Raw genomic sequence first — 26,649 nt, 5'->3', positions numbered from 1 at the left:
ACAATGGCAGTCGCTGGAACATTAGATAACCGATGCAGTCCGGTCCTGATGAGCCACTTAGTCCTCTATCGAGTGCCCACAGCAGCTCGTGAAGTAAGTATCGTCGGTATCTGTCCAGAAATTCACGCGGTTTCGTTTGGCCTTTTCCTTCTATCTTTCCAACAATGGCGAATAGCTGGAGGTTTCGGATTTTTCGCTGTAATGTTGTGCCAGTTCTTCAAGCTTATCCCTGTAGCCACTGGACCGCTTGATGACCGTTGGCCAGTTTTGATGTTTCCCCCTTCACTGTCTGCCATATCTCCGCCGCAGTGGGACTCGGAGATATCTTCGCGATGGATTCCTCCCACGATCGGCATCATGGATCGACTTTCGTGCGGCTGCTCGCGCCTCTTGGAAGCTTTTTAACGCATCAGCTTTCCGTGAGTCTTCTGCCTGAATACTCCTTAGTGCTAACAGTGTATTTCTTCTCATTTTGACCGCCGGTTTAACCTCCGGACACCCCCACGGAACCGCTTTTGGACCGACTGTACGGGGTATAGCGGTGTTTGCTGCATTAATCAAACGCTCAACGAAACAGTCGATTGATATTTCGACACCCAGTCGAATAGCGCTGGTGGTCAGACGTTCGTAAGTTGTCCAGTCCACTTGGTCGTAGATCCATTTCTGTCTTTTCGTTGGTTGGAATATATGACTGTTATGGGTGTCCGGGAGAGTTCGTCAAATAAATTGCGAGGCTACGATTTCAAAGTAAATCGAGAGGTCAATACCTGAAGTGACACCGGTAGCTGGATCAATCCAGGTATGCGATCCGTCGTTGAGAATGACTAGTCTTTCCGACCACATTTTCTCGGCGACAAAGTAGCCCAGTGCGGTAGATTTATTGGAACTCCAGCAGCTATAGTGCGCGTTGAAGTCGCCCAGTACAAACACCGGACGTGAGAGCTGCTCCAAGAAATCACCCAGCTGCTCTTGACACTGTTGAGTATTGGGAGGGACGTAGATCAACGCCACCGTCATTTGATGTGGCAGTTGTATGCGAATAGTGATTGCTTGAGTATTGCCACCGACCTCAAGCCTGTCGAAGAGTACACCATCTCGAATGGCAACTCCCAGTTCCAAATATGTGTAGTTGCTACCGACGAAATCTGCTGAAATCACTCGGTTTCTTGTAACGCTATCAAGCTCGGTTCGTATTGGACGATCAGCTGCTAAAAGTCACTGATATTGGAACGTAGGTCCCGAATGTTCCACTGCAGTGCGAAGCATCTGCTATCGCGACTGGTGATCGTTGCTGACGAAGACAAAGACACAATAGAATCCATTCGTAAGCGACGTGGAATGAGACTAACCTGTGAGACGTCTATCCCTACAGTGCAAGGCGCTGTCGAAACAACTGTACGATAACCTCCAGAACTACCGACAGCGATCGGCACTTGGGAAAGACTTTGTGTAGTTCTTGTTGTTTGTTCTTTCTTAGCTGGAGTTGTAGTGGTGATTGTACCCTCTCGATACGGGTCTCTCAATGGACTCCTCCAGGTGAAGTAATCGGAAGAGGCGAAGCATGGATATGTTCTACGTTACTAGTCAAACCTGTAAAAATGTTAAGGACAGCAGTATCTGCGTGATGATTCACGCTTTTAGATCTGACCTGAGGAAGGTCCAGCCCCACATGTTCAAAAACACCGACTGCGGTCGGTACTGTAGATAGGCTTTATGTAGCTCTTCTGATCTCCCTCTGTTCGTCGATCGTGGGTTTTTGGTTTGCTGATTCGCAAGTTGTAGTGATGAAATCGGTCTTCCTGTCGATCACAGAGGTGAACTCACTATCGACGGGTTGGGGTATGACGGACCGGATAGTTCCTTCATCTTGCTGTGCTTGCGTTGGAAGCGGTACTACACTTTCCTCCCTTCTAAACCGAGATAGATCAGTATTCGTGCGTGGGTTGTCTTTGGTATCAAAACGATGATGAAAGTGAGGATTATCGAAAAGGCTGGCTAGGAGGCGTCTCGGTAATCTCAATTTCATCGTCTGAATAACACATAGTTTCGTTCGTGGTAGTGGTAGCGCATTTCTTTGGTGATGAGCTCATTGTATCCGGTGGGGTTTTCGTTGGTTTACTGAACGGAGTATGATACTTCTTCGGTCTACCTCGTTTCGAATCCGTATTAGTCGCTGGTGAGTTTTTCCTGGATCTCGTAATTGGCCCGGCTGTCTGGTTCATTTGCTTCTGTTCTTTGCTGTGCTGGGTTTTTCTTGTTTTGCGGCCTTTTGTTTGATGTACGCCATCATTTGCTTGATTTTCTCGTCCTTGCGTTTGTACTCTGCCAGAAGTTTGACGATCTGCTCATCCTTCTTCTTCATTATTTAAAATCTTGTTTGATTGCGCTTTTTATTTTGATGACCTCTGCTTCCTTTTTGTATTTTGGACATTGGCGGCTTGTTGGTTGGTGATCACCTTTGCAATTTAGGCAAAACTGGGCTGTTCAACATACCTCTTTGCCTTGATGTTCTCTAGAGCAGTTAACGTTGCGGGCCAGGACAGTGAACACGCGTATGGCCGTATTCAAAGCAACCATAACAGAGTATCGGGTTTTGGGTAATAGAAGCAAACCGATCTTCATGTATTCCGAGTATGTGGCCTTGCAGAAGGTCAAAACTAGCGCTGGCGTATTCACTCTTTTCTCGGATTTCCTTCGTGAAATTCACTGCACACGAATCACTCCCTGCCTACGAATTTCTTGTGAGAACTCCTTCTCGTCCAAGTCAATCACGTCGGAGCAGGAAATCAAACATCTGCTTACGTTCAGATGCGAATGGGATTCAACCACAACATCAGTACCTTCAATGAGCTTGCTCATTTTCATCAGTTTGGTAACTTGGACTGGGTTCCGAACTCGAAGCGTATACCCTATCCCTTGACCTTCGGTATTCGCGACCTTCAATTGGACCTCCAGCGACAACCTCCACCGATTTACCGATGATGAACGGGTTTTTAGGCAATGGTACGCCGTCTACCGATCAGCTGCAGGAATGTCAGTACACCAAATTTGTTCATCGGGTCCATATATTCCGGCAATCTCCTTTTGCTTGACACTCCTGGGTAGCGGCCGCCATCTTGGATTACACCACCAGACGTTGGAAGCTACTCTTTGGCACGGTCAGCCGATACCAGCCCCAAATAAACAAAAAGGCAAAAAAGAATGATCCTACCTTAATTGCCCAGTCAAGGTCGACGGTTCACAAGTGTTCCCACAATTTTGGGACACACTGTAGCTGCGCATTAATGATTCTGCTCGCTTACTAGCTTCTACGTAGCCACTAAATAGTAACACTAACAAGAAAAAGGCATTTTGCCTATTTTGATTTTTGTATCGTTCCAACACTTTTGGCACGCACAGTACCGTAAAAATATTGGTACACACTGTACTGATATCTCAATTACCACCAAATCCAACGTCAAAAAATTTCAATATTTTTTAAAAACTTCTCGCTTTTTTTACGACTTCAAAAATATCCCCCATTCAGCACACCGTCACACTCGCGACCGGCATCCATAACAAGTGAATAAAACCGGCCGGTCGGCCCAGTAGGTGGCACTGCGATGCCTGTTTGTTTATGCTTTAGTATTGCATGGGTAAAACTAAAAATCACTTAATTTAGCCGTTTCTTCACCGATTTTCACAAATCTTTCAACGTTAATCATTGGAGAATCACTTCACTCAACTGTTTGTCAGCAATTAGACCGCGGATATCGCGAAAAACATCGAAAAAACACTGGTGTTTAGATTGCAAATGCGCGGTGTTGATACCGTGCGGCACGATGTTTCCAACTCAGATGAATATGAGTTGTGATAACCTTCGCAATTCGTCTATTATTGCAATTTAATAAAAAAAAAATTCAATATTTATGGTGGTCACTTCCCTAGTAACAATTGAGGTTTTATGGTAGTTTTATAGCCACTCATAAAACTTATATTTTGATGAGATAAAATCGAGACGTAGATCCCTACTCATTAAATAAGATATTGATTTTTCTTAATTTTTTTCATATTGAAAAAAATAAGTTTAATAATTGTTTCGGTAGACTTTAATGTCTGTGATATTAATTCTACAGTCACAGTCCCAAAATGTTTTGATGAAATTCGAATATGTTAAGATAAATTGCACCAGAAATCCTCATTGTAAAAATTTTGACTGCACATTCGATTCCAGCTCAACCTCCTCACCCCATCCCACGGTAACTCAAGCCCCCTGTGATAGGTGCCACCGGATCAACTTCCCAACTAGTGGATAATTTTTCCCACTTAAAAATTCATCATCTCATCCATTGCCCTGCTGCTGCTGCTTCTGCCACCATGCAATCGAAGTCACCGGGGTTGACATTAATCCCGTTTGAGAGGTCCAATTACTCAAACATTTGCACCGGATCTAGAACCACTTTCCACCTTTCCCAAACCGGTGGAAAACCCCTGCCCGCCGCATTGAGTGTGTGTGTGCTGCTTCGTTGTTTGATCGGATCCACTTTTACTGTACACCGGTGGTGTACTGTACGAAGGACCTGGTTGCCTGATGTCATCCGGGAATTCTACCCTCTAATCCCAGCTGACAAACTCGAGTGGGGTATCGCCTCGCATCGTTTCGCCCCGTCGCACCTCACCTCGCTAGCGACCACGACCGACAGCAACTCACATGACAACGGTGACATGAGAGGCAAAGAAAATATATATCGCTTCCAAGGCAAGCAATAGGAGCAAACCCTCCGGTCATATTTCAAACGCGCTTCCCATATTTCGTCCGGAATGTGCATTTACATACATTCTTCCAGAGCGTCGTCGTCATCGTCGTCTTCGTCAGCGTGCAGGCTGCTGCTGCTACTGCCGCCGGCGAAGTTCGGGAGGAAGTTTCCAGCAATAAAAAATATTAAACTGGAAGCTACTTTGACTCAAAGGAATGACAAAACTTTTTTTTCAACTAGCTGCAGGGTTAAAACCCTTCGGGCGCGATCAAAACAGAATAAAAAAAGGGGACCGTATGTCGTAAATCTCTGGGAAGCCGGGAGGATCGTATTTGTTTACATTTCCGATTGACGAACTGTGTAATTTGAATAAACAGGGATAGGATTTCTTACGTGTTCTCAAATCCGTGTTCTTTTTTGTAGAATAAGTTTTCGTTCATGGATTTACGATCTCAATTTTCTGAATTACGTACACATTATTAATAAATCAAATTTTTCTTTTCTTTCAGGTTCGTTGACATTTCTGTGCATATCTTTAGCTGAAAAAAAAACAGAATTGTAAGTAATTATTATCAAATCAGAGGCACTATCGTTTAAAAATGCATATTTTTTAGCAAAATATAATCCTGTCAACTGTGACTGCAAAAATAATAAAAAATACCTGAGAAAGTTGAGACTAACGTTGGAAATGTGACTCATCAGTAAACTGTAGTCTACTTGACCAGCATATATAAATGTTAAGTCATCACAATGTGACTTCTGCGGTCATTTTAATTTACAAATAATGAATTTTCTTGTTGCTTAGCACATCCGAACCTTGTGGCAACTTGAAGTGCACACAAAACCCGCTTACGAACTCTTAATAACTTGGAAATCCAAAAAAGTGCCGCGTGGCAGGGCCGTCTTAGTATCGCTCGGGACCCCCGGGGCACTATTGAACGAAGGGGCCCATATAGGTGAACTTACGTTAACCGATTAAGATGAATATGATTAAGTGTCTTATCACAGAGATGAAATCAGCATCTCGTATTTTACTTCAAGGATTCCTAAATGGCACATTTTGTAATGGCAATAGAGAAGATAAAAAAATAATTTAGGACTAGAAATATCCGTTGCGCTTATTTTAATAGCATTCGTATAATTGGATGCGCAGTTAGCAGTATAGCGACAGTACCCGAGCAACACCAGTTGTTGACAAGCAGTTTCAGCAACATAATTCGTTACATAAAGGTATATGACAACCATTATTGCGCTGGTTTAGCAACTCAAAAAGCGCAAGTGTAAAAGCCTTTGCTTATGCAACTAATCGCTGTCGTTGCTTGTTACAAGTGCTGCTTGGGTATTGACAATAGTAATTTGACCTCCTTAGTTACATTGCGTTGTTTTAAGGATGAGGAGTTTCTTAGCCAAGAAGGAAGAATAATGAGGTAGTGCAGATTTACCGTAAATTGACCAACTTCGACCCAAAACCTAAGAATTCTTCGTACTTCATGATGGGTTTAAGGCTGTTTTCGTAAACAATTCGCTTGGCTATGTATAACTATGTAAATATTACATCATCTATTATATCTGCTATTATATGTCAATAGATGCAAATCCTAGTTGATGGATGGACAAACAGTACTAGTTCAGAAATCTATCACTGAAGTATCATTAGTAATGCATTAAATGAGGACAAAATACCGGAAAAATCCATAATTGTCCGTTTTTATTTTTGTTGTTTCATACTATCAGCAGGTCATTTGGGTTTCTCACTCTTAAAGCTACCCATGAAAAAAATGCCTTCTTTGAACGCTGCAGTAAAACCATTTTTTGCAATATAGTTTAACGTGTAATGTTCATATTTTGTAAAACTGGTGAAATGTCTTTGTATAGTTTGACAAATTTGGTCAGATGTTTTTGTTAATTAACATAGCCAGACAATTTAGGCAAGCAAACGTAGGAAATTCAGCTTACACATCGCAACAATCCTTATTTATCTGATCGCAAACTTAGAAACGAGTTGAAGCAATGAACGCCACAGTTTCGAGAGTGCCTGATATTTACCACCAGAAATAGATCAATCATAACTGGTAAATACAAACTGGCAAGCATTCTGCAGTTGCGGCAAACGAGGTCAGATTTATGTCATAACCGGGATTATAAACCAGAGCAGGGAACTTACCCCAAGGCAGTACCTTCAAAAACATCCAATACCTCTTTTAGACAAGGGTGATTCTTCAGTGTTTTGACCTGATTGAACATCGTGGTTTTATGAAAAATTAGTGCTGGAGTGGTATGGAGATAAATTTTGTGCCCAAAGAGTGCAATACGCCAAACTGCCCGGAACATCCATAAATCAAAAGATATTGGACAATTACGAAGCAGCTGCTTAAAAATCAGATGTTGCTAAAAATAAAATGAAAATATAACGAAAATAAAATATAGTTGAAAGAGAAGTTACAAATGCTACTCTGTAAAAATGTATGAGTGCCATTCAAAACTGTTTTTAAATATTGTCACAAACTGAATCTTTTATTAATTTGGATAACGAAATTATTTTAGGCCAAACTTTCTACATAGTGCAATATTTTGTGAACAACCTTTAGTTATAAAGCTAAAAATTTCTAATATACTAAAAGTGGACGTGATATAAACTACATTAATACCACTCAGTTTGATGTATTTTATTTCGGACTGAACTAATTGAAATCGAAAGTGCATGTGCCGAGGTTTCGTTTGTCTCTTTCATGGACATATGTAGCAAAAACACGATTTCAAATTCCCGTGTCGTTGAAAATGTCAAAGAACCGTCAAAAATAATTTTAAACTTTTGGCACTTGCGCGAATGGCTCCCCGAATTAGCCGCCGCTGGTGCTGGAAGAAGATTTCGCTAGAGTTTCGGAAGGTGTTGCGCAAAATACAACGGCGCGAGTGCCGTAGGGTTAATAGGACCTAAAAAGTTTTTATCATTTCTGACCGATAATGACAAATGACCTAACACACTATATGCGGTGGTGGGAGTTCGAGCTCTGGTAAGCTGCGTGCAGCATAATAGATTTACCAACAACATCAATGCCCTCCCCAGAAGATGTAATCTGGCCTTCTTAGTCGAAAGACGTGATTTGAGGAAGAAGAGTGCCTCCGTAAGGAAGAAGGAAAGGTGGAGTAGGGTTACGCATTGCAGTTTGGAAAACGAACAAAAATTGACGTTTAACCTAATTTTTGTTCGTTTTCCAGACTAGTAAAAATTTCTTCTTACATACTCCATAATGTGTATCCTTAAACGAAGCACATTGCTGTTTATAATTTTTGGTGATTCATGTAGTTTTCACATGTTATGTCTGGATTTCTCAATACTGAGGCTATTCTATGTCATTAGATATCAAACTTCGTTAACAGATGGACAAACTGTGCTATTTTGGAAGCCAAACATTTAGTTACCGCTCTTTCACGTAGCTGTCAATGTATGCAAACAATAATTTTGACCGTTTTTCGTTTATATTTCAGTAAATTTTCGGAGTATACTTCAGCTAATAAATATCCTACTTATAGAAATATACATAATATCAAAAACAATAATGTGGAGGATCCGTTTGACTACCATACATTATGCTAATAAAAAATAAAACTTGTATCAAAAAATGTATTCCAGAACTTTGACTATGGGACTTAAAATAGTTCCATTGTTTCGTTCAGTATTGTTCTCAACCCACGATGTTCCTGATATGTTGTAACTGGACAAAACCGATTTCCGACATTGAAAAACATTTTTTCTTTAATATTCCACTTCGTTAACAGATGACCGGATATTGCAGTCGTGGAAATCAATCGATATTATGATGAATCTAAGCATGCGAGTCGCCTTGAGATTCGTTTATTTTCGATATTCGCATTTTTCGCTGCAGAAGTAGAACTAACGATTCTTTGAACAATAACCTCCTTTTGCACGAATTGATGGTGTGATGAATTTTTTGTCATGTATTCCGACAGAAATGGTGCGCATTCTTTTATTGTAACAGGCTCAGGATGGCGTAGCTTGCAGACACGTACAATTTAAGTAATAGTTAAAATCTCCCTATTCAACGAATTGGTGTTTCCAAGATTACATCGGTGGTTAAAAGGGAAGCCAAGGATTCAGATGATGGAGATTCCTTTCTGGTGCCGGCAATAGGCATAATATAATTAGAATTTTCACTATTAAAATACACAAATGTTCAATATCTTGTTTGCTACGTATAGTTTGTTTAAATATGATTTTTAAGGAAACATCAGAATTATCTGAACCTATTAATATGACAGGTAGAATTCAATTCAATGCCAGTCATGGAGAATAATTGGAATAAAAAACACATCGTGTGCATGTCGTCGTGATGCATTATATGCCTTCCCATTCGTCATTTGGCCGTAAGGTGAGAATGTTCTGCTTGTGTTAACAATACTTTGATTGAGAACACCCCACAATACAAGAATGTTCATAAACATATAAAATAGGGCATTGTTAAACCTTTTTAAGAGTTTAAGAATATTTGTTTACAAAATGGCCAATTTTTTAATATAGCGGAGTGTAGTACAAAAATTTTATGATTGGCTCTGTACCTGTCTAAGTCGGCATACTGAAAAATGCCAAAACCGGCCGAGAAAGTATCGAGCTTTCCTGAGACTTCAACTATCTGACTGTCCCAAATGTGATGACGAACCGAATATTTGCAGCATCTGCGAATCGCTAGCCAAACAAAGATTTTGGAGTGAATTTTGACACCTACTTCTTTCATACAGATTGAACGCAGTTGGACCATATCTCCATATATAGGAGCGGGTTTTATATCGGTTCAAGGATTTCTAAAAAAATTGGAAGAACTGACGAAGACATTTTCAACGGTGATAGATGTCTCGAGCATTCACCGAGATAAGCTCAGATTATCCTGATATCTTCTCTGTAGCAAGAAAATGACATTACTGTCGACAAGTATCTTATGAAGGACTACCGTATCTACATACCCGCCCACAATGTTAAGATCGATGGTGTGGTCACCAATTCGAGTTTATTGTTCCCGGATGTACTGAAGCACAGGGTTGGCTGTTTCAAACACCTCTTTCTCCAGTGAGCGAAGAATTTGAACAACAATTGCACTGTACGAGACTAAATTGTGTGTACTTTTCAACTCATAACGGGTAATCTTTGCTGGGACTGCAATTGAGTCTTGTTCGATAAGGTCCTTCTGCCTGTTCGCCTATTTGTACCTCGCGTCTCACGTTGTATTAAATATAAGCAAATATCAATAAGGCTCGGTATGGCAAGTGCGTAGAAAATTACTTGGATGACTTTTACGTGGGGAATGCTAAAAAGGGTGCCTATTGGAGGAAGACTTCACATGATTTCTTTCTATGCTCAGTGTAAATACAGCGCCCGAAGAATCTAAAGTGTTTCCTTAAAAGACGCTACGCCTACGTCTACGGCATATCAGCATGGTGGACCCATTTATGTTTGTCCATTCATATTTCTACTAAACTGATGAAAAGAGCGATAAAGTTTTCACAAATTTTCGCAAGGAAAATGGCACACTTATTCTGACTTATTTTCTAAAGCAAATCAAGATTTTAGCGCCCTGCTAAGCTTGGCGCCCTTGGCGAGGGCTGACTCGTTTGCGTAGTTCCGTTTGTCTACTCTTTGAAACTTAAAGGTTCAAACGAAGTTAAATTTTACTCTTATCATTTTGAAGTCTCCAGAAGTCACATTGACGTTATTCACCCGCTGACGCTCAGAGAAGATTTCGCTAGAGTTTCTGTAAGAAGGTTCAAAAAAAGTTTCGTTTATGTACTCTTAGAAACTTGAAAGTTTATATGAAATCCCGTTTGCGTACTCGTTGCTGGATCAATAAGAAGACAACCGTTAGGCCAAAAGCCATTAGGCCAAAAGTCGTGTGGCCGAAAGCCGTTAGGCCGAATGTAGTTCGACTAAATATGTCATTGGGCCGAAACGGTCATCAGGCCGAATGGGCCATTAGGCAGAATGAAATATTATGCCGTTCTCGCATTCGCCTACTTTATGTAATCATGCACGGAAGGCTACCGTAGAAGAGGCTGGAAACTGGCGGCCCAAGGTCAAACAACCTTAAAGTTATGACAGTCTATTTACAAGTAGACTGAAGCCCTTAAATCTATCAATACACAATCCGTTGAATCATCTGAACAGAAGAGTACTTTCTGAAAATGCTGGTCCATTAGCCATGAGGCCGAAGCACATTAAGCCGCACGGTCTTTAGGACCGGAGGATACAAGGCCCAATGGACCAAAACAAGTGATAAATAGAGCAGTTAGAACTGCAAACAAGATTTAAAAGAGGTCAATTTTCAATGAATGTGAATTTGTAAGATTTTTTAAAACTTTAAATTTGTCATATTTTCGTTATCTTTCTCGTTGCATATTTACTGACATAATGGAATAAAGACATCCAAGTTGGCTAAACCAAATCGCCCATCGCTCTACGCTGGGTGCTGTCCAATAATTTCGGAAAACTAGTTGATCTCAGGTTTGCTTGCGAGGGGCCACCCTCGTTCGACGTAAGGAACTATTTGTTCGGTATTTATGTATTATTTCGTAAAGGCTATTAATTTGAATAAGTTTGCCGCAATAAATATGAGTTTGACTAAAATGCTCAATATTTGCATTTGACGCACTCCATAAGATTCGTCGTTCGCTAGTTGAATGCGAAGCATGTTGATGCGGTTGACGGTGCACTGAAATCGATAAATTTATCTACAAGATTTTCTCCTAAGATTGCAGAGCTTACTAGATGATTGTACAATTAAAGTTTACCGGTTTTCCTTGAGAGATGTAAAACATAATACAGCAGATCTTTCCTACGGCTCGAAGGGCATTCTCGAAGTTTGTTAAAGTATCCTAAATATCACAAGCATCCCTCAAAATCACTGAATTTCTTTAGAATTCTGTGCACATCCCTGAAATTCGAGAAACTTTCCTTACTTTATCAAAACTAGTCTGCAATGAGCAGTACATCGCAGAAACTCTCAGAAGTTTCCTGAAATTCGCTAACCATTTTTTCAAATTCGCAGAGCTTTTTTGCAATTGGAAGTTGGAAAAATTTCCTTAAAATTCGTAGAGCCTCTATTAAGTTCGCAATACTTGCCATAAGTTTGCAATTCTTCTCAGAACATCCTTCGGTTACGCCTAATTTCCTTACAGCTCACCGAATTTTTTGCAGATACGTAGAGCTTCAGTGTCGTTTAAATAGCTTCGCTGAGGTTTGTATAACTTTCCAAAAGTTCACAGTTCTTCTCTGAAGCTTGTGACAGTATTAAGAATTTCGTAAAATTTACTGGGGTTGTTTAGAACTTCTCTGAAGATCATAGAATTGTGGAAGTTTGTAGTACTTTTCTAGAAACATGCATGCAAAACATCCTTGGAGTACCATGAAATTCAATACCACAATAGATCTAAATATTTCAAAGAACAAATGATTTCAAAGAACTGCAATAAACGAGCTTCGGCTGTAATCCTTGGTTGCGTGAAAATCATCATTGATGTTTCAGTTGGATTAACTAACTACGAAGACAACATTGCATCAAAACAAAAAGTTTGTTAGTGCAAATCATCATGTGATAATCATCGGCAAAACTATATTTCGAAAACCAAAGCTCATTAAATTTCCCCAACAAGCCATCGGCGACAAGGCTCCATAGAAGTGGTGACAGCACATCACCTTGATGGAATCCAGAGATACTTAGCTTGATCTTCTTTACGCGTCGTGTTGATGAGCACATATGTTGGTTGCTAAGTATTGCGTGTATCGTAATTCATAAAAGTACTCTATGACCTCGTAATGCTTCAAAAATAGATTCGAAAGACATGTTGTCAAAACGTTAAATGTTAAGAAAAAAAAAACTCATATGCTTGAATGCTTTTGCATTGTGTACCAGGGTGGTCGTAGACTTTTCCCACTGATATGCATGTTGCAGTGTATGAAGCTGGTTCTCACCCAAGCCATCATCCGTTTATCGACTAAACGTTTCGCTTAATAAAGAAGCAAGTAAGTCAGACTGGCCAGTCTAAGTACTTCTTCTTTGTCAGTGGTGTATTCACCATTAGCTTAATTTAACTACCATGAAAGCCTTTCCATGTCAAAAGAAGCTTATTTAATCTACAAGTCTCGTTGAAACTTTAGACATTTGCGCAAAGGTTTTTCGAACCATTTTGCCCAGAAAATCGAAGAGAATTTCTGTATACTTTGTGAGCATGTCTTCGACCCGTTCCTGCGTCTTCGATTAGCTCTTCTACATTACTCTTTGAGTCCAACAAGTTCGTTATTCTACTAAACGGTTACTCTAGAACCACACACGACAAGCCTCTTGGTATGCTGTAACTATGAGTCGCCAAACCCGCTATGTCTTCGCTATGTGACGATATCTAGCGAGGGATCATTCATTCATAAATTACGTTCAGCAAAGATTGCCAAAAATTTACTCTCCCTCCCCCATGTAACAAATTCTTACAAATTTCTTATTCTCCTCCTCCCCTATTACGTAACAAATCCGTTAAAAAAAATTTCTTCGGTAAATCATGTTACGTAACGTCCTAGCATACTCCCTCCCAATATGTCACATCATGCCACAGTTCTTATATCCCTCCCCCTCTAAAAGCGTTACGTAATTTATGAAGACGCTTAAATGATCAAAGACTTATGATCAGGTGATTAGATAAGGATGGCTCGAGATCGTTACGTACGAGCCGGTTTACTAAATTATGCTTAATACCGTCAGAGCAGAGAGTTACATCTAACACCTCTTCCCTGCGAGATCGTGCAAATGTTTGGCGATTTTCTACATCAAGTATATGCAGATTTATGTAAGTATCCCATAAATTCAGTTTTTTCGTGAGCTGTTCCCTTTATGGATTTAAAATAATAGTCAGTGACAATGGTTTACAATTTTAGCTTAAATAAATACTGATTATTATCCAATCAATTTCAGGCATTGTGTTACATTGAAATTCTTATGAAAATCAGATTTCCATCGCTAAAGCACTAACGAATAGGTTAACTGTGAAATACAAAATTACCAAATGTATTCAACACTGATTATATTTGAATAGTATCCCACCCAACCGAATATAACGGATGAGGGATCGAGCTGTGTGAAAAATATGCACCCAATGGAGTGGAACCTTGGATTTTAATGACCACCCCCCACAATCAACAGAAGCCTGATCAATCATAAGCCTACGCTCTATTTAACAACGCATCGTGCACACTAATTAAAGAACCAATAGATTCAATGCAGCAGCATTTATTATTGCCCTTACAATTCCCCCTATCTTTAGGGTTAAATTTATTAAGCCCCAATTATACTAACAATAACAAAAACAACAGCAAGGTACAGAGCAAACAACCATCGAATTCGTGTTCAAAGCTCACCCATGCATTTTTTCTGCTCAGTGAACCGAAACGAGGCAGGGTTCGTGGTTCGATTGTAATTCAATACTTCTTCCCATCTTACCGGGGAGGAAGGGAAATAAAACCTATGTGTGGTACACCTACCTCTGTTCTGTATGCACTAACCCTGAACGGTTTTGTGGTTTCCCGCGCCAAAGCCAAGACCGCAAGAGTGCGCTGCTAGTGGCGATACCTATCGAGTGGAAAGTGAAAAGCAGTTTCTCCGGAAGATCACATTCGGGAGCAGGGTTTACAGCATTGATACTTGGAATAACCGCATCTGCCGAAGCGTCCAATCCACTTCGGGCCGAATCGAGCTTGATTAGGGAACGTAATAAAACGAACGATAAAATTCGATATCGTTCCGAAATTTGATACGCATTCGACGCGCTCCACACCGACCGACCGTCGTAATGGGTTAGCGCAGGAGCCGACGTGGTGTCGTAGTAGTTGTTGGTGGTGTTGCTTTCGGACAATCGCCTGTTTTCTGGCCAGATGTATTCAGTCGGAGTTTGGGATTCGGGAGTCTAATAGCCGCAACTTAAAGGGGTGATTCCGACGGATTGATAGTACTGCCTGCACTGCGGTGGAACTTCGAACGTTCGCATATGCGAACGTTGCTCAATTTTTATGTTCCCGAATTTCATCAGAATTTGAACCTGATACCTTTTAAGGTCTTGTTCTTTTTTGTTGATGCTGTTCGCTTTTTTTTGGAACCACCGAAAAAAACAAGATAAGGTCGGGTAGTATCAACATATATCATGAAAGACAACTATTCAATACACTTTGCAGAACGAATCAAATTAAACGGTTATAATGGAATGCTCAGAGAAAAATCTCGAATTTGTTACGCATCATGAGTGGTTGAGATTTGTTCTATCATGTAAAACAAATTGCAAGAATTTTAAATGTAAATTTATTCTAAAATTATTGTCAAAATTTTTATATATTTTTCAATCGCATAAAAATTTCCGCTACCCCATCCTGTAAACGAGTTTCTATTAGAAGTGATAGCATTCTCATAGAATGTTCGATTTTGCCTGCAAGTTTAAAAATTATTGTACTATAGGGAGCCATCTGCATTAACAAACAAATGACCAGTAAAAGCAATTAGACACGAACGAATCATAAATGCAATTAAATTTTCCAAACAGCGCCATGCCGAAAGCGATCTCCCCATTCCCACAAGTCTTACATAGGATGAGCAAACTGTCGGGTCTATGAAGTGAACTCAGCCGCCGAGCAGTGACGCACCGTAATGCTACGCCACAACTCAGAGTTTAAGCGGATTCTCTTACAAACTGTTGACTTCAATTGTCTTCCCAGCTGAGCCGATAAAACGAACCGAGCGTGATCCACAGCAGCGAGATGAAGTCGGCGATGCTTCAATCTATAGATATATACATAGAGTACATAACATAACCACATTCACTGCAGTAGGTACTTCTCACCAATCAGCGAGCAGCATCACCAAAGGCGAAAATGATGATTCATCCTATTTTTACTTCCACCCCGAAGGAAGATGGAGATAAAGACGAAGAGTGGGGCTGCTGCAAAAAACCGTAATTCCACTCTTGTTTCGCACGTCATTCTAAATTCATAACATCATATAGCATTTGGCAGTTGGCTACCATCGAGCGCCCCGCATCAACGACGACGACGACGTGTTGGGCTTCTGCTTCGGCCTCGTCGGCCTCCGATGTAATCCTCTTATGGTGAACCGTTTCAATTTCTTCCTGTACGGAAAAGAAGCTGGGATCCCACGGCACTAATCCGTCCGTACAAGTAATGCTGCCTGACTGACTGACTGGCTGACTGACTGCCTGCCTGCCTGACTTTCTATGCTATTCTTCTCAAGAGTCCCGACTGGCCGCCCATCAACAGCCCTCACACTCACACATGGCCTTCTAGATGTTCTTGGCACAGCAAGAGTAAATATGTATAGCTATTATCCCCCGATCAGAGGGCTATCGTCGATGAACCATCCGTCTGAGGACCCAATCGAATCAAGATGCTTAAATTACTAAACAGCTCCATCGACCGCTTTCGTGAGCTATATCGGTACGTGCACGGAACCTGCCGCGGCGAGGTGGGGGTACGAGAATGTGTGATTTGGTATGGTCAGATTGAGATCTTATGGGAAAAGGCTCTCGGATGATTTTTGTTTGCTTCCTTCTCTGCTTGCTTCGGTTAGCCGGGAATGCCGGATCATCAAGCGCTAGAATTAATAGACACTTGCACGTTTATTTGTTCGTCTGTAATGATGCAGTCGTTCTACCCTCGGAAGTGTTATCTACTATCCGAAATCAAATCAAAGCAAGCGGAAATTATTGTATTCTTCTACGCGATTAATGTGCGTTACTGGTCTGACGTACGAGCGTATTTTGATTCCAATGTCCGACTGTTTCGAATCGTGGATACAATCAACTTTATCATCCATCCATGCACGTATTAGAAAATGGATTTAACCTAGCTAGCAGTGCCATAAGACCTTTCTTACAGCGCTTATTGTTTTCATTCTTCGCAAACGTGCACTCTTTTTGTTACAGTACTGTTAAAATTATTAATCCAGGTTTTTACTTTAACCGAATGCAATTTAATCCTTATTTTTATAAGGATTCATGCAATGTTCCGATTTTTTCAACTCTATTTCATTAAAGTGGTACTACTGTGTGACTTTGGTGAACTTTTTTGGATTTCTCAGCGATAGCTTCGTAAGGGAGTGGTAAGGGTTTCAGAGAGAAAAAAAAACACTTTGCGAATATTTTTAGAAATTTGGGTGAAGCGAATTGATCAAAATTATATATCATTTCAATTACATTCTGTAATTTTTCTATGCAACAGTATCTACAAGCGACTCGGTGACGAAGCCTTTTGTAGAACGTGTCTGTACAAACACGATTTGCGGTGTGACCTGCCATTTTAAAACTTCTTTAAACCCCCCTTAATTGAAAAATTGTCTCTAAAACTCAACGTAGGGATTAGGTAATTTTTACATAGAATATGTATGCGAAGTTTGAAATAAATCGGTTAAGTAGTTTTCAAATGGTGGGTCACACAGCAAATCGTGTTTTTTCCAGAGACATTTTACTTCGTGACCAAATCGCTTGTCGATATTTTTGCGTAGAAAAATTACAGAATGTTATTGAAATGATACATTGTAATGTACAAAAGTTTTGATGAATTCACTCCACCCAAATTTCTAAAAAATGTGCGTTTTTTTCACGTTAAACCGTCAGACCCCCTCTCCCTTCCCCTTATTCACAGTTGTTTAAGTTTGAAAAAACGTGACTCTGTTCTAAAATCGTTTGTTCCATAATTGATTGATTATCACAGAAGAATTATTCAGACTGGATATTTTTAACAAATATTCCGTTCTAATTCCGCATTTTAAAGTCATTGAGTTGAATTCTAGAAATATTTTTTTAAATTCGTTTTTTTTTGACACGACTCATAGCGGTGCATGACAGTAAAAGGGCCAAAAAATTGTATCGTATAGGTTGGGCCACTTCAAACAATTTAAATAATTAAAGACAACTTAAACTTTAATGTATTATATTTATTTTTTTGGTTAATGTTTATTTATAAATTGGTATTTTAGAACAAGAATAAGTAACTGAAGTTTATTTGACAAAGTTAATCTGATTCATAGTTTTTACATGTAAAACTTGTACGCAATCTTGTACGCATGCGTAAGTGCACGGTGTCGCAACCTATACGATACTCTTTTACCAACCTATTTTTCGAAGAAACTAAATCCAATAAAGCAAACGCAAACCCCTAATCGGTAATAACATTTCTGTTACTTCTTAACACTTTAAAATTATTTACGTTGCAATTTCGATTAAAAAAGATTTAATTTAAGATGGCCCAAAAATCAGTACAACAAGATTTTTTGCTTGTTTTTTGACACTGCTCAGTGCATAAAAAGTGAGTTACAACCGAGTCTAGTATGTGCTAAAATAACAGATGGCAACACTGCTTAGGAACGAAAATATCGAGTTGTCCCAACATATACAACAATCCGAATCCCTCACATTAGGCTGCCCAGAAAAATGATATTTTTTTGAAAACTCATTCAGCCCCATGCATAACTGACTCAGACATTACTTCGCTCAAAGTTTAATAACTTCTTTTAATAAAGCCGGATTGACTAGCAGTCTCCGATAAAGTTGTACACAATTAAATTATCCTTTTACTCACAATGATAATACGATGCATACAGTGCCACCTAGTGGTGAAAATGCAAACTAATGGGTTTTCTCCATGTAAATTGTCGAAAAATCCCAGGCATGTGGATCCGGTAGTTAGACTTGTCCGATTTACTTCAAATTTGGAGCAAGTGCTCCTGGTGGGACAAGGAATCGGGGTGGACCTATAGGGGTCATTCTTTTCTTGTCACTCTAGTGTACATGCATCGTCATTGTTGTTACCTTTCTTGCCGATGTTGCTTACAGTTGATTTTGGGGTGCTAAATTCTTATTTCTCGAATGTCATTATGGCCTGAACAGCTGCCAAAAAGGTCCAGATATTGGAATTGAAAGTTCTATTTTGGGCTGGTTTTCTGTAGATCAGTTAGCAATCTCTTGAGATGCGACTTTGTTCAATAGCATGATAAAACGCTAAGTGCGGTTATCGAAAATATGGACTCCTTATGTAAAAATGTCTGGGGAATCGATTGTATGTATTAAAATGACCGCAAAGTACGCTATCATGCTAGTTTTGCCTTAATTTTTCTTTTTGTTAGTGTTAGTGTTTCTATTACTGGTTATATAACTTGCAATAAAACTAAATGCGGGCTACCATAGTTAGTGTTTCTTAAGCAAAGAAGTCAAAAGATTCTATAGAAGATAGTAGGATTGCCCGCATAAAACGTTTTAATCTTTTTTACACAAATTCTCCCCGAATTTCGAGTTTTTAATTGAACTTAACTCAACATTTCGCAAGCAGACCTAATGCCGCTGATCAAAAGTGTTTTTATGCAAATAAGTCCAAGGAAACGAGTGAAGATAGATAGAATGACCGCACGGACCGTTTGAGCCCGTTTTACTCCATTTTTTTCAAAACTAGAGCGGGAAATTATACATGGCAATATATTTCGGAAAGAGTCTGCATGCAGTTGATCAATAGTTGTATTGCTTCTATAAAAAGGTTCTGGAAATCGATTGCAGATAGTCAGAATGGCCGAATGAAATGTGTAAACCCGTTTTACCCCATATTCTTCTTATAATTCAAGATTAAATTTAAACCAGGTTTTACATTTAGGGAGGAGGTCGAATACGGCTCATCCAAAGTAGTGATTAGTATGTAAAAAAGTCTGAGGAATCGATTGAAGATAGTTAGAAGGAACGCACGAAACGTTTGTATCCGTTTTACGTCATAACTCAAGTGTGAAGTGAAATCTGGCCCTTCCTTTCAGAAAGAGGCTGAATGCGACTGATCAAATGTAATAATTCTTTTATAAAATAGTCCTGGAGATTGGTTAAAGATAAATAAAATGATTGCACGAAACATGTGAACTCGTTTCCAGCACCCAAGTTTGAAGTTAATCCTCACTCCACATTTAAGAAAAAGGGTGAGTTCGGCATATCAAAAGTAACATTTATTATTTATGAAAACCCGAGAAATTGATTACAGATAGTTAGAATGACCATACGAAACGTGTGAACCCGTTTTACCCTACTTCTTCGCATATCTCGCGTTTTCAGTTAAACCTGACTACATTTCCGAAACCAGGCTGAACGAGAATTTTTTGTACATAAGAATTACTACTTTTCATCAGCTGCATTTAGCTACCTTCAATTGATACCTTGGACTATTTATCATAAAAATTACTTTTTTTCGGCCGCTTTCAGCCTCTTTCTGAAGTGAGGGGTAAGTATAATTTAACACTTTTATAAGGGAAAGAATTGGGGTAAAACGGGTAAACACGTTTCGATCGGCCATTTCAAGTATGTACAAACTATTCCCTGAACTGTTTTACATAAGAAAAACTACTTTAGAGAGTCACTTTCAGTCTTTTTCCGAAATGATGAGTAAGGTATAACTTCACACATACATTATGTGAAGAATTAGGGTAAAACGGGTATACACGTTTCGTGCGGTCATTTTAACTTCTTCTATGGATTCCCCGGATTTTTTTACATAACAATTGCTACTTTTGTAAAAAACGGCATTCAGCCTCATTCCGAGAAGCACATCCAGGTTTAACCTTCCGGAAGTCGCGCTAGTGCACTGAGTGCACGCTGCTCTGAAAATCTGGCGAAATCGTCTTAGGGCACCAGCGGCTGCTCGTTCAGTGGGCCACAAACGCGACCTCCCGAGGGTTAACTTCCTACTTGTTACGGTAAGAAATAAGATAAAAAGGGTACACACGATTCGTGCGGTTATTCTAACTATCTTCAATAGATTCCCTAGAATTTTTTACATAAGAATGACTACTTTTCATCAGCCGCATTCAGCCTCTTTCCGAGAAACACAGCCAGGTTTAACTTCACGCTTCATTAATGCAAAAATTGGGGTAAAACAGGTATACAAGCTTCATGCGGTCATTCCAACTATCTCCAAACGATTCCTTGGAATTTTGTACCTTGTTTCGAGAAGTACAACCAGGTTTAACTTCACACTTGAGTTATTGGAAGAATTTGGGGAAATACGGATACACACGTTTTGACCCGTCATTCTAACTATCTTCAATCGATTCCCTGAATTATTTAACATAAATTACTTTTGATCAGCCACCTTCAGCCTTTTTCTGAAATGTGGAGTAAGGTATAAATTGGGGTAAAACGGATACAAACGATTCGTACGGTCATTTTAGCTATCTTAAATCGATTCCCCGGATTTTTCCAGATAAGAATTACTATTTTCATCAACCAGGTCGTCAAACGGTGGCATAACAAAATTCTCACAAGTTTCCTATCTCATACCTCCACGCGAGTATAAGTCTATTGATGAAATTTGGTCCTTAGACCGGCGATGACTGGGTGCTATCAGCCTTCTGCCGATAGTAGCAGAATGAGAGGGTGCGAACGGATCTAGTCGGGGAAACATTGCCGTAAAAATGAATAGTTGATTGGAAATTAGCCCCAATAAGACTTTAATCTGACTAGTATCGATGATCACTGGTCAATACGTATTGAAAATTCGCCGCGTCTGTTTTTATGAACCTAATTTCAAGCTCCGTTATTGCTAACAAAGCCGTTCATCAAGTTACCAATCCTTTATATTTCCTTTCAGTGTTCGTTATTATCGCTCGTATACTTGTATTCCACAAACAATCCGACATGGAAAATAATAAATACTTTCCTTGATTTATAACATCTCGCGCTATCCTAACTCTTTACCTGTAAAATGTGTTATCACTTGGTAGTTTTCAAGCCAATAAATATATCTTAGAGAAGATGTACAAATTCTGTCAAAATACTGTCACAAGAAATAGTGATCCGGCCCATTACGCAGATAAGATTAGCTTTTCTAGGCGATACTCCCACGGTCGGTCGTGTGGAATTCATATTGCTATTGTTTAGGGAACATAGTATACTCTCGGTAGCCGGCTGCCCAGAGTTTAAAAAGAACCAAAAACTAAACAAGATCTTTTCTTTTTCTTAATCGTACTAGATGACTTTTTACTAGTAAAACAGCTCAAAACGAATGTTTTTCGAAGAGTTTTGTTTTAATTCTAAACATCAATCAACTAAATTTATCGTTACTATGGTTCATTGGATCCCCTTATACATTCTCTATAACTTGTTATTTGACACGTTATACGTATCTCTTGTCATTTCGCTGTAATGTAATAGTGAACACAGCCTGACGTCACTGCCAATGGGTTCAAAATCGTTGTTTTTGTATATGAAATGATGTGATAAAAATAATTTTGCGTCGAAACGAAAAAAAAAAATGAATAGAGTCTAGTAGAAAGAATTGTAGAATTTAGTGGGATGTATTATTTCGATGATAATAATGGCGATGTTCGTTGTTTACTATTTTAAGAAAATTAACGAAAATGATAATAATAACACATAATAACTTTACTCAAATTTCCAACGCGACTGAGAACTAAGAAATCAACGCTTTTTCTTGAAAAGGGCGATACTAGCAGTGACACCATTCAAAGAAAATGAACAGTGAATATTTCCAGACTTGGTTTTATTTCCTATTTAAGAACTATTGTGTTTTTTACATCCTAGATTGCATGATTCAGTGATCGACACCCAAAACTTCATAAAGTATTTGAAATTATTAAATTACAATTTGTTTTTGCTATTGAAATTGACAAAATGATAGTATCACCCCTTTGGCGATTGTTTACTTTTTCGGTCCCACCTATCAGCGTTGAAGTATCGCCCTTACGTTTTTTTACAATAACTACCGTTCTACACCACCGATTTCGTCCGTGTTTTTTCAATAGCGATAATTGTTACTATTTACAGCTGGTATCAGCTTGATAATCCTAAAAAAATACGAAAAAAACAGATTCGCCTCTAAACTGCTAGCAAAAAAAAAGTATCGCCCTGTTTGTTTGCATGGAGCGTGGAGGGCGAAACTTTAAATAAACAAACAAAAATACAGTTTCGCCCGTTGTATTTTTTGCTGTAAGCAATATCGTAGAATCCAAATTTTTAGGTTAATTTGTTGCGTTTCAAAGCCCCCATTCGCATGTATGAAAAAAAGCCTTACGTTTACATTTGTAAGTATCGCCCTTTTCACAAAAAAGCGTTGAAATGAAATCGCAGCTTCTGATATCACGCTATCTCTGAAGTGCATGCGTGCATAGTTCCAAATTTTACTTCGACATCGACTTTTTCTAAAGGTGACTTCTTAGTAGTATCCTTGATTTGAATTATTATCGCTAATCCTAATGCCAAAGAGCAAATAAAAACCTCTCGAAAACGAACCGTTTGGGCATCATCATTACTGGAATATTCATTTTCACGAAACTTTTCGATAACCTTCCGTCACTTGCGTTAATGCACTGGGTGCACAGTGCTCTGAAAATCTAGCGAAATCGTCTTAGGGCACCAGCGGGTCTAATTCAGAGCTATCTGCGCGGCGAGTTAAATCTGTAAAGAATACTAAAAATTAATTGCTATTCCATAATTTTCAGTTCAGCAATTCGAGAGATCGTGCTCACCGCAAGCCATGAAAAATGGAGTACGATGGTCACTATTTATTAAAAAATCACGGTTAAATAAAAAATTAAACTATTAAAAAAATTCAAATAGTTTATTATTTGCACAAACTTATTAGGAAAAATTGTTTAATAAGCTTTCGTAATATTGTGTAGGAAGAAAGCTGAAAATTGCAGTATTTTCTCTATATGCAACATATAAACGCTTAAGTCTACCAATTAATTGGTATACGAATTGAAATAGGTTCGCCAAATTTTGGAAGAAATCTATAAAATAACCCCTTGAAAACTACCTAAAAATTGTTGTAGTTCGAGACAATAAAACATCTCCAAAAATGAAATGTACCTATTGTAGGAAATGAGTGAGTTGGAATAAAAATTATAATAATCTTGAACTTTTGACTTATCATGGAATCATAATCTGTTTTTATCTTGATGAAAAAAAAGTCCAATAAAATTAACCATTAAAATCAGCAGGCCTTGGTTGTTGTGACAGAGAATCCAGCTCCAGTTTTAGGAAAGAAGTAGATGAAAACGGACACGATAGCTCCAGCCTCAGCTAAAGCAACGACCAATATAAGAACTTTTATATTGGAACAAAATATTCTCGGACACGACAATGGCGCAAGAAACGCTCCCGAGTAAGTATTTTAGAACCCTGGATGAAACAGCGGACAAGTCTGGACAACTTGTCCGTGTGTTTTTTAGGAAATTGGGCTCGGAAAGAGCCTAATAGTTAAATATCCGAAATTATTCAATAAATGGCGGTTACCTCGAATGGCTTTCGGTATTTAGATGCTTCCTCTGAGCGGGAAATGTTTGGCCCTGAGTGGCTTATTGTATTGTTGCTTCCTTTGAGAGGGAATGAGTTGGCCTCGAGTGGCTTACAATTTTAAATACGTCCTCTGAGTGGGAATGTTATTGGGCTGTTGATTGCCAATAACAAAACAACGGACAAGTCTGAACAACTTGTAGCGTGTTTTTTGAGAAACGTATTTTACTATCCGAAATTGAGTCGCAGCCCTGAGTGGTTGATACTTCCTGTGTGTAAGGAAAATTTAACCCTGAGTGGTATTTTTTATTAGTTCTTCCTTGGAGTAGGAATAATTTGGCTTCGAGTGGCCAAATACAGTAGCGTTTAGTGTCCTCTGTGTGGGAAAGTTTTAGCACTAAGCGTATCTATGTTGTAGTCCATTCTCTGGAATGGAAATGCTTTTGTCTCGAGTGGCATCAACTAAGCGAAATGGCGATTGTGTTCTTCCGTGGGAGAATATTTCAGGAATGTGGCACGTATATGAGTGATATTAATAGTTCCGTTGAGCCCGAACGTATCAAAGCGAGGAAATTGGCAATCTCTCTGAATCATGCGAGCGTCTGGTCGTTGCCATGGTTTGGTTTTTACAGTCGAAAATAGAAAAAGGATGCACTTTCGCACGCCATGTTTTACGAAAGTGATTGTTTTCTTGAGTTAGGAGTGAAAAGTAAAGAGAAAATTTATGAAGAGTAAAGTTATGAGTGAAGTGTAAATGGTAAAAGTAAAGTGTAAAGAATGAAAAGCAAAGAGTAAATAGCAACGAGTAAACTCTATTGAGTAAAGAGCAAAGAACAGCTAACATCAAAGAGTAACGCGAAATTTGGAAGTGTATGGTAATGGTAAAAGTAAAGAGTCAAGTCTAAATTGAAAAGAGTAAATAATAAAGAGTACAGTGTGAAGACAAAAAGTAAAGAGCAGAATGGATAGAAGATAAAGCAAAGAGTAAAAAATGTAGAGCAAAGAGTAAAGAAATAAATGTAATATGTAAAGTGGCAAGAGTAAAGAGTTAAGGGTAAAGCTTGACGAGTAGAGAATCAAGAATCAAGTGTAAAGAGAAGTAAGGAGTAAATATGCACAAAGAATAAAAATGGGTAACGAGTGAAGATGAGTAGAGTATTCACTAAAAAGTAATAAGTAAAATGTACACAGTAAAGACTGGAGAGTAAAATTTGTGAAGAAAAGAGTTATGTGTAGACCACAAATGGTAAAGAGAGCAAAGAGTAAATGACAGAGGGTAAACAGCAAAGAGTAAAGTATAAAAAGTAAAGGCTAAAGAGAAAAAAATAGAAAATGAAATTAACTATGCTGAGTGAGGGCCGGTAGTCAGTTGAACAAATGGGACGAAGATCTCATATGATTCTATGACGGATTAAAGGACGGTCGTTCAATGAGTAAGACAAAAGAAATATTTGTAAAGAGTGGCTTTAAAATAATGTATAAATGATAAAGTGTAAATGATAGTGCAAAGAGAAGAAAAATAAAAGATGGAAGAGTAAGAGTGAACAAAGTAGAGCAAAAAGTAAGGTGTAAAGAATAGAGCGCAAAGAGCAAAGAAGAAAAAGCAAAGATAATAGTGTAAAGAATATAAAGTAGGGCGAAGATTAAAGTTTAAAGATAAATTATTACGAAGAGTGGAATAAAGCGTAAAGATTAAAAGCTAAGAATGAGGAGTATATTTAATGAAGAGAAAAGATAATATAATTAGCATTAAAACGTAAACAAGGATCAAGTTATACACCAATCTCTGTACTATAAAATGAAAAGTCAAAAGGCATCCAAATAAATTGAAGAACATAAAAAATTAATACGGAGAGCTATTTGTTGAAAATAGGTCAGAATCTATCAGTCAGGATATTCCGCATTTTTAAAATGTATATCACTGTCACACAAAAACCATACTAAACAGAAGTTGCATTCTTAGTTCACATTAACAAATAGAGTAGAAGAGGAGGAAGATGTAGGAAATGAGTGAGTTGGAATAAAAATTATAATAATCTTGAACTTTTGACTTATCATGGAATCATAATCTGTTTTTATCTTGATGAAAAAAAAGTCCAATAAAATTAACCATTAAAATCAGCAGGCCTTGGTTGTTGTGACAGAGAATCCAGCTCCAGTTTTAGGAAAGAAGTAGATGAAAACGGACACGATAGCTCCAGCCTCAGCTAAAGCAACGACCAATATAAGAACTTTTATATTGGAACAAAATATTCTCGGACACGACACCTATTAATGTGAAACATAGTGAATAATACATACAATAAAGACCCATTTTTATCAGTCTCATGGTGTATTTTAGGCTGACAAAATGGGTACATTGACTAAATCGGGCCATTTTTTTTCTTTGTAATAAGCTGAAGCTGTTAAAATATTCTTCCCGTCCCTTGATGTAGTCTGATAACTATTTCTGTTTATGATGAACTTTTTATTTTTGCATATTTCCATCTTCATGATAAGGAAAACATGCTCAAGAAAGGATTTACTCGAATTCAGTTTTGTTTGTCTGCTAGAGCCCATCAAACATATGTTCATATTT

General features: G+C 38.7%; 1 protein-coding gene across 5 annotated transcripts in view; it reads left to right on the top strand.

Moving 5' to 3' along the window:
• The window catches only part of LOC131684666 (connectin), a 698,123-nt gene that overhangs the window by 623,821 nt on the left and 47,653 nt on the right, over positions 1-26,649 (top strand). The window contains exon 2 of one of the 5 annotated variants that reach the window (XM_058967734.1): positions 5,246-5,294. The exons of the other annotated variants lie outside the window; for them this stretch is intronic. The gene's annotated coding sequence lies outside the window, so the exon portion shown is untranslated. The remainder of the gene's footprint in view (positions 1-5,245; positions 5,295-26,649) is intronic. 5 annotated transcript variants of the gene reach the window in all.

Source organism: Topomyia yanbarensis, chromosome 2, assembly GCF_030247195.1.
Source record: "Topomyia yanbarensis strain Yona2022 chromosome 2, ASM3024719v1, whole genome shotgun sequence".
NCBI classification, from domain to species: Eukaryota; Metazoa; Arthropoda; class Insecta; order Diptera; family Culicidae; genus Topomyia; species Topomyia yanbarensis.
The sequence above is the reverse complement of the archived record's forward strand: the minus strand, read 5'-3'. Positions and strand labels throughout refer to the sequence as shown.